Consider the following 9,080-nt stretch of genomic DNA (forward strand, 5'->3'; position numbering starts at 1 on the left):
GATTTTGACGCCTTTGCAATCTTGCATGCCGAATTTCCTCAATACATCCTTGAGGTATTTCTCTTGAGATATGAAGATGTCGTTGCGCTGTTGACGAATTTGAAGACCTAAGAAAATTTCAATTCTCCCATCATAGACATTTGATATTCCTCACTCATCATATAGGCAAATTCGTCACTGTAACGTTGGTCAGTACAGCCAAAGATAATATCATCAATATATATTTGGCACACGAATAATTCATCATCATAGGTTTTGATGAAAAGAGTTGGGTCAAGTGAACCGGGTTTGAAGCCTTTCTTCATGAGGAATTCCTTCAAAGTATCATACCACGCCCGAGGGGCCTACTTGAGGCCATAGAGGGCCTTATTGAGTCCGAAGACTTTGTCAGGATGCTTAGGATCTTCAAAACCTGGGGGTTGAGCAACATATACTTCTTCCTCAAGCTTACCATTGAGGAATGCACTTTTCACATCCAGTTGATATAAGATGATATTATGATGGTCAGCATAAGCAAGCAATATGCGAATAGCCTCAAGTCTAGCAACAGGTGCAAAAGTTTCATCAAAATCATTTCCTTCAACCTGTGCGTAGCCTTGAGCTACAAGACGAGCCTTATTCCTCACCACAAGGCTATTTTCATCTTGCTTGTTGCGGTAGATCCATTTGGTGCCGATGGTATTCTGCTTGTGTGGGTCTGGTCGCTTGACAAGTTCCCAGACATTGTTGAGCTTGAACTGATGTAATTCCTCTTGCATCGCTTGAATCCACTCAGGCTCCAGAAATGCCTCATCTACTTTGGTGGGCTCTGTGATAGAGACAAAAGCAAAGTGCCCACAAAAGTTAGACAAATGTGAAGCCTTTGAGCGTGTGAGAGGACCTGGTGCTTTGATATCGTCGATGATTCTCTCAATCTGCACTTCATTTGCAACGCGAGGAAGAGCGAGTTGACGACGTTGAGTTGGCTCAGCATTTTCTTCAGAGCCATTTTCCTCAGGTGCACCAGCATGATGTTCTTCATGTTCTAGAATGACTTCTTCAGCAGATTCTTCAGTAGGAATGACATCCTCAGTAGCCTTGAACTTAATGGATTCCTCAGGAGACATTTCATCTAGCACATGAGGTAGGTGCTCTCTTTGCGAGCCATTAGTTTCATCGAACCGCACATCTATAGTTTCAACAACCTTGTGATGAATGCTGTTGAAGACTCTGTAGGTGTGCGAGTCCTTTCCATAACCAAGCATAAAACCTTCATGTGCTTTCGGTGAAAATTTAGAATTGTGATGAGGATCTCTAATCCAACATTTAGCACCAAAGACTTTGAAATAACTCACATTGGGTTTCTTGTCAGTGAGGAGTTCATATGAGGTCCTTTTGAAGAATTTGTGAAGATATACCCTGTTGATGATGTGGCACGCAGTATCAATTGCCTCAGGCCAAAAGTGACGAGGCGTCTTGTATTCATCAAGCATAGTGCGAGCCATCTCAACAAGGGTCATGTTCTTGCGCTCCACGACGCCATTCTGCTAAGGAGTATAAGTAGCAGATAACTCGTGAGTAATACCAAGTTCATCAAGATAGTCATCAAGACCAGTATTCTTGAACTCGGTCCCATTGTCACTTCTAATGTGCTTGATCTTCACAGCGAAGTTTGTTGAAGCCCTCAAGGAAAATCGTTTGAAGACTTCCTGCACTTCAGTTTTGTAAGTGATGATATGCACCCATGTATAACGAGAATAGTCATCAACAATAACAAAGCCATATACAGATGCAACATTCGTGAATGTGGCATAATGAGTAGGGCCAAAGAGATCCATGTGAAGCAATTCAAATGGACGAGTGGTTGTCATGATAGTCTTTGAGGGATGCTTGGCCTTAGTCATCTTTCCAGCTTCACAAGCTCCACACAGGCGATCCTTGAGGAATTTCACACCCTCGATGCCCATGACATGCTTCTTCTTCACGAGCATGTGCAAGTTCCTCATGCCAGCATGACCAAGTGATATGAGGCAAAGGTGTCCCGTCTTTCGATGAGATGGTGGCTATCGTTTTGGAGGAAGTCGACTTTGACGATCCGACTACGAACGTGCGAGGACGTCGCGCCTTAGCAATCGCTAAACCAACTCCGAGAGGTTATTGACCATGCCGGAGCACGATTAAACTGACCACGAAGGTTTGTTTCCTGCAGGCAAAGGAAGAACAAGCAAGAAACTAAGATTGCAATCTGGATATTGCGAATATAAGAGGAAAGCTTTATTCATTAAGGTGGGGTTCTGATAGAGGCAAAGGTGTCCCGTCTTTCGATGAGATGATGAATATCGCTTTGATGGAAGTCGACTTTGACGATCCGACTACGAACGTGCGAGGACGTCGCGCCTTAGCAATCGCTAAACCAACTCCGAGAGGTTATCGACCACGCCGGAGCACGATCAACCTGACCACGAGGGTCTGTTTCCTGCGAGCAAACGAAGAACAGGCAAGAAACTGAGATTGCAATCTGGATATTGCGAATATAAGATGAAAGCTTTATTGATCAAGGTGGGGTTCTGTGACGCCTTTGTCTGGTCGCTGAACACAAACGAAGTACGCGAAGTTGCAGCTATGGCGAACTTTTAATCTAAACAAAACCCAAAGTCTAAACGACGCCCTAAGGGCTGTATATATGGAGGAAGCGGGGGGAACTTCGTGGCCCTTGGGGAAGGGGTCCGAAACCAACCCTATCTCTTGTTTCCCCACACATACGGACTCTAAAAACAGCCTATACTCAAGTATTTCGAAATTACATGGGCCTGGCCCAATAATAAGGTGACGCAGCACCTAGAATAGCCTCTGGACGAAAGTTATGAAGTAGCATCTTGTATATTTCGTCCAAGGCTTCATGCACGCATTATGGTGGCTTCAACGTCCTGAAATCATCACTTGTAACTCCGTTCTTGTTCCCCATGCGCATGCCATCATCTCCATGCTTGTTCTTGCTCCAATGTTCATCCTTCTCAAAGCTAGGCCCTTCATTTGTAAGCAAAACAAATGTATCCAATTTAGGCAGCATCATATTCTCATGAACATTAGAATCATTAGCAAGAAACGAAAGTACCTGGTAATTTAATTGGCGTGCGCGAGCTCTAGTAATTGGTCCAGTATGTATAGCAGCAGGGACTGTGGGTGTAATAATTGTATTGATGTCCTCATCATCCTGCCCCTTCTTGAAATGAAGTCGTCCTCGACGGAAGCTCATCTTCCTCACCCAAATAAGGCTTCAAATCTGCAATATTAAAAGTGGGACTAACCCCAAAATCTGCAGGCAGCTCAAGTTTATATGCATTATCATTTATTTTCTCTAACACCTTAAAAGGACCATCAGCACGTGGCATTAGCTTTGATTTGCGCAAATCAGGAAATCTATCCTTACGCAAATGTAACCAAACAAGATCTCCAGGTGCAAACACAACATGTTTTCTACCCTTATCTCCAGCAAGTTTATATTTAGCATTCATACGCTCAATGTTTTCCTTAGTTAACTCATGCATTTTTAAGATCAATTCAGCACGTTGTTTAGCATCAAAATTAACCTTCTCCGAAGATGGAAGAGGCAACAAATCAATAGGTGCACGAGGTAGGAAACCATACACAATTTCAAAAGGGCACATCTTAGTAGTAGAATGCAATGAACGATTATAAGCAAACTCAATATGAGGCAAGCAGTCTTCCCACATTTTCTTATTATTCTTCAAAACAGCCCTAAGCATAGTAGACAATGTTCTATTGACTACTTCAGTTTGTCCATCAGTTTGGGGGTGACAAGTAGTACTAAAAAGCAGTTTAGTCCCCAACTTAGCCCATAAACATCTCCAAAAGTGGCTAAGAAATTTAGTATCACGATCTGAAACAATAGTATTTGGCACACCATGCAAGCGAATAATTTCACGAAAGAACAAATCAGCAACATTAACAGCATCATCGCTTTTATGACATGGTATAAAGTGCGCCATTTTCGAGAATCTATCCACGACAACAAATATGCTATCCCTCCCCTTCTTTGTTCGAGGTAAACCTAAAACAAAGTCCATAGATATATCCTCCCAAGGAACACTAGGTACAGGCAAAGGCATATATAAACCATGAGGATTGAGTCGTGACTTAGCTTTTTGACATGTAGTGCAGCGAGCAACAAAACGCTCAACATCCCGTCTCATCTTTGGCCAAAAGAAATGTGTAGCAAGTACGTCCTCCGTCTTCTTCACGCCAAAGTGTCCCATTAATCCTCCTCCATGCGCCTCCTGCAACAACAAAAGACGAAGAGAGCTAGCTGGAATGCATAGCTTGTTAGCACGGAACACAAATCCATCATTAACGACAAACTTGTTCCAGGTTCTTCCTTCTTTACAATTCTGCAATACATCTTTAAAATCAGCATCATGCACATATTGATCTTTGATGGTCTCCAAACCAAATATTTTGAAGTCAAGTTGTGAAAGCATAGTATAGCGACGAGACAATGCATCAGCAATAACATTTTCTTTACCCTTCTTGTGTTTAATGACATAAGGGAAAGTTTCAATGAATTCAACCCATTTAGCATGTCTACGATTCAGTTTAGCTTGACTTTTAATATGTTTCAAAGATTCATGATCAGAATGTATAACAAATTCTTTGGGCCATAAATAATGTTGCCATGTTTCTAAAGTCCGAACAAGAGCATATAGTTCTTTATCATAAGTAGAATAATTCAGACTAGGCCCACTCAATTTTTCAGAAAAGTATGCAACAGGTTTGCCATCTTGTAATAACACACCTCCTAATCCAATGCCACTAGCATCACATTCAAGCTCAAAAGTCTTATTAAAATCAGGAAGTTGGAGTAAAGGAGCATGTGTCAACTTATCTTTCAATACCGTGAAGGCTTCTTCCTGTGCGGTACCCCAAACAAAAGGCACATCCTTCTTTGTAAGCTCGTTGAGAGGTGCAGCAATGGTGCTAAAATCTCTCACAAAACGCCTATAGAAACCAGCGAGTCCAAGAAAACTCCGCACTTGTGTGACCGTTTTGGGCTGCGGCCAACTCTCAATAGCTTCAATCTTGGCTTTATCAACTTCAATTCCCTGTGGAGTAACAACATAGCCAAGAAAAGATACTCGGTCGGTGCAAAAGGTGCACTTCCCAAGGTTACCAAACAAACGTGCATCACGTAGAGCAATAAAAACAGCACGTAAATGTTCCAAATGTTCTTCCAAAGATTTGCTATAAATCAGTATATCATCAAAATAGACCACCACAAATCGTCCAATGAAAGCACGTAAAACTTCGTTCATTAGTCTCATGAAAGTACTAGGTGCATTAGTTAACCCAAAAGGCATGACTAACCACTCATATAAACCAAACTTAGTTTTAAATGCAGTTTTCCATTCATCTCCCAATTTCATACGAATTTGATGGTATCCACTACGCAAATCAACTTTGGAGAATATTGTAGAGCCACTCAATTCATCAAGCATATCATCGAGCCTAGGAATAGGATGACGATAACGAATAGTAATATTATTAATGCCTCTACAATCAACACACATACGCGACGTACCATCCTTTTTAGGCACGAGTATAATAGGAACAGCACAAGGACTAAGAGATTCGCGTATATAACCTTTGTCGAGCAGCTCCTGTACTTGACGCATAATCTCCTTCGTCTCCTCTGGATTGGTACGGTATGGTGCACGGTTGGGTAGCGATGCACCGGGAATTAAGTCAATTTGATGCTCAATCCCTCGAATAGGTGGTAATCCCGGTGGCACGTCTTGTGGGAAGACGTCAGCGAACTCCTGCAAAATGTGAGTGACAGCAGGGGGCAAAGAGGAAGGCACGTCCTCGAATGAAAATAATGCCTCTTTGCACACAAAAGCATAGCAAACAGATTTGCTGAAATCTAGTTCATCAATATCAGATTTTGTGGCAAGTAAACATGCACTTTTCAATTTAATTTCAGAAACAACACTAGATGGTTTATTATTAGGTTTCATTTGTTGCTCAAATTCCTTTGCCACAATCTGATTTTCACTCTTATTTTTCTCCTGTTTTGCTTTATTAGCTCTATTAATGTCATCTTTCAAAATGGAATCAGGAGTCATAGGAAGCAAAGTAATATTTTTATCCTTATGAACAAGAGTATACTGATTGTTTCTACCATGGTGTACAGAATTTTTATCAAATTGCCATGGTCTACCTAGTAATAAGGAACATGCTTGCATGGGTACCACATCACAATCAACATAATCAGCATATGTAGAGATACTAAAATGCACACGAACAGTACGTGTTACCTTAACCTTGCCGCTGTTGTTGAACCATTGGATGTAGTAAGGATGTGGATGTGGTCTTGTGGTGAGAGATAGCTTCTCCACCATCTCCATGCTAGCCAAGTTGTTACAGCTCCCTCCATCTATGATGACGCGAACAGAACGTTCCTTCACAACTCCCTTTGTATGGAACAAATTATGCCTCTGATTTTGCTCTGCTTGTGTGACCTGCACACTCAAAACACGTTGAGCAACTAAACATTCATACCTGTCAGCGTCTTCAGGAGCCATGTATTGCGTCTCATTTTCAGAATCATCTCCACCATGTTCTTCACGTGTAATAAGAGCCAAAGTCTCCTCATCATAGTCACTAGCGGACTCATACCCACCATCCTCAGTAGCAATCATGACACGCTGAGATTTGCATTCTCTCGCAAAATGTCCTCTTCCCTTACAACGACGACAAATAATATCACTTGTGTGCCCTGTCGATGCCATGGAAGAAGAAGAGCTCTGCACAGGCCCGGCAGGTGTGCTCTTGGCAGAGAGTGGTGGTTGTGCCTGCTTTCTTGTATCACGGCTGGAGGTGGCACCTGATGGAGGTGATGGTGAAGTGGAAGTAGAAGATGCACGCGGTATCCATGATGAAGGTCGACCTGCAGAAAAGTTAGTTCGCGCCAATGGCTGTCGATCCTGCACTTCACGTTCAGCTTTACAAGCAAGATGGAATAAACGAGTGATATTATTATAATCCTTATACTCTAGAATGGTCTGAATCTCTTTATTTAATCCACCCATAAAACGTGCAAGCATAGCTTCATTCTCCTCAACAATACCACATCTAATCATGCCAGTTTGTAATTCCTGATAATATTCTTCTACAGAATTTTTTCCTTGTCTTAAACGCTGCAATTTTTGAAGTAATTCACGTTGATAATATGGTGGAACCCAACGAGTACGCATAGCAGTTTTCAAAGCAGCCCAAGTAGCTGGAACAGGATATAATCTACAATGTTCAGACCACCAAACACAGGCAAAGCTAGTGAAAGCACAAACAGCAGCAGGAACACGTCTCTCCTCAGGATATTGTAAACATGTAAATCGTTGTTCAGTTTCTAACTCCCAAGTAAGATATATATCAGGAACATATCTACCCTCAAATGGTGGAATATTCAATTTCAGTTTAGGGAGATGGTCATGATCTCGTACCTGAGGTGGTGGTGCCGGCCTACCGTTGCGAATATATACCTGAGGTCGACCTGCTGGTGGTGGTGCTGGTGGCTGGACGTAGTTCTGATTTTGATCAACCTCATCCTCATAATCGCCCGCATAATCGTCATCCTCCTCAGCCGCCGCAGGAGCAGGAGCCAAAGAAGCATCAACAGTAGGGACAGCAGCACCCGAATTTTGACCAATCTCAATTGGAACGCGCTGTGCCCGTCCCACTTGATTTGGAAGGCGGCGTTGGAGATGTGGTTGTTGTTGTTGTAGAGGTGCGACATGTGCAGCCGGTGGTGGTTGGGGAAGACGCTTGAGTAATTCAGTAAACTTGTTATCCAGCTTTGTCTCAAACGACTTCTCCACGGCATCTATCTTCTCCATAGCCTCTTCAAATCTGTTTAGCACATCTCCCACCTGGCCACTCATCATTTGCTGAAATTTATCATGCAACTCCTTGTTCGTCATGTTCGCCCAATCAGTCTCATCGGCTTGTGAACCTGCCATGGTTAGCAGCAATAGAAACACAAAAGAATATGATCCTGCAGACTACTAGAAGTGGTGGTGATGGTGGTGTGTCACAAGGCCAAACCTTCAAGCGAATCTCAAATTCTTACCAGTTCTTACCCAGCAGCAGGTGGTGATCGGCAACCGTTGTAGTCAAAAACTCTCAAAGCTTGGATATAGCGATTACCAGGGAGAGTCAAACGCACGATGTAGACTTATGTGGAGCTGGGAAGGCTTATAATATGGTAGCAAAATGGTAAGCAATAATCAATTCAGAGATGCAAAGTTGAATAAACGCTCAACGACGGTACTGTGCTGGTCCTAGGCTAGACCGTGCTAGAGACGCGAGCCTAGAACACTAACAAAATCACGGCGCTGCACGTAAACAAGGGAAAAGCACACTCAGGGATTTTTTTTTCGCTCTTTTTTTTTTTTGCGCTCTTTTTTTTTTGCGCTCCTCTTTTTTTTTTTTTTTTTTTTGCGAAAAAATCACTATAATGGCGAGTGTCTCAAAACTCTTCCCAGGTCAAACTGACAGGATGGGCACAAAATTTTTTTAACTTTTTTTTTTCGGAAATCAGGGCAGCGACGACGAAAAAGTGCGACAAAAAATCACTATGATGGCGAGTGTCTCAAAACACTACCCGGGGCCTAAAAATAGGATAGGGAAAAAATATTTTTGGTTGCCGAAATTTTGGCCTAAAAACTGCCCGGGGGTCTCCAGACTTTTTTTTTTTTTTTTCCGAGACCTACTCAGGCAAGGAAACACGAAACGGAAAATATATGGATCTCTAAAACAAACCGACTATGAAGAGAACTCGGATTGGTGGTGGATATATGGCGGTAGTATATGGCAGCGGTGGTGGTATATGGCAGCGGTGGTGGTATATGGATACGGATTCAAAGCGGTGGCGGATAAGCAATGGTGGTAGATGGCAAGGCGATGATGATGATGCGGCGGCGGCGTGACAACTTATGACCAGAACTCGAAACTCTAAAAGACTAGACTCTAAGACCAGCAACTTGACACGACGATGCAACCGCAAATTCAACAAAGCAAAAACCCTA

Source organism: Triticum aestivum, chromosome 7D (assembly GCF_018294505.1).
Source record: "Triticum aestivum cultivar Chinese Spring chromosome 7D, IWGSC CS RefSeq v2.1, whole genome shotgun sequence".
Lineage (NCBI taxonomy): Eukaryota > Viridiplantae > Streptophyta > Magnoliopsida > Poales > Poaceae > Triticum > Triticum aestivum.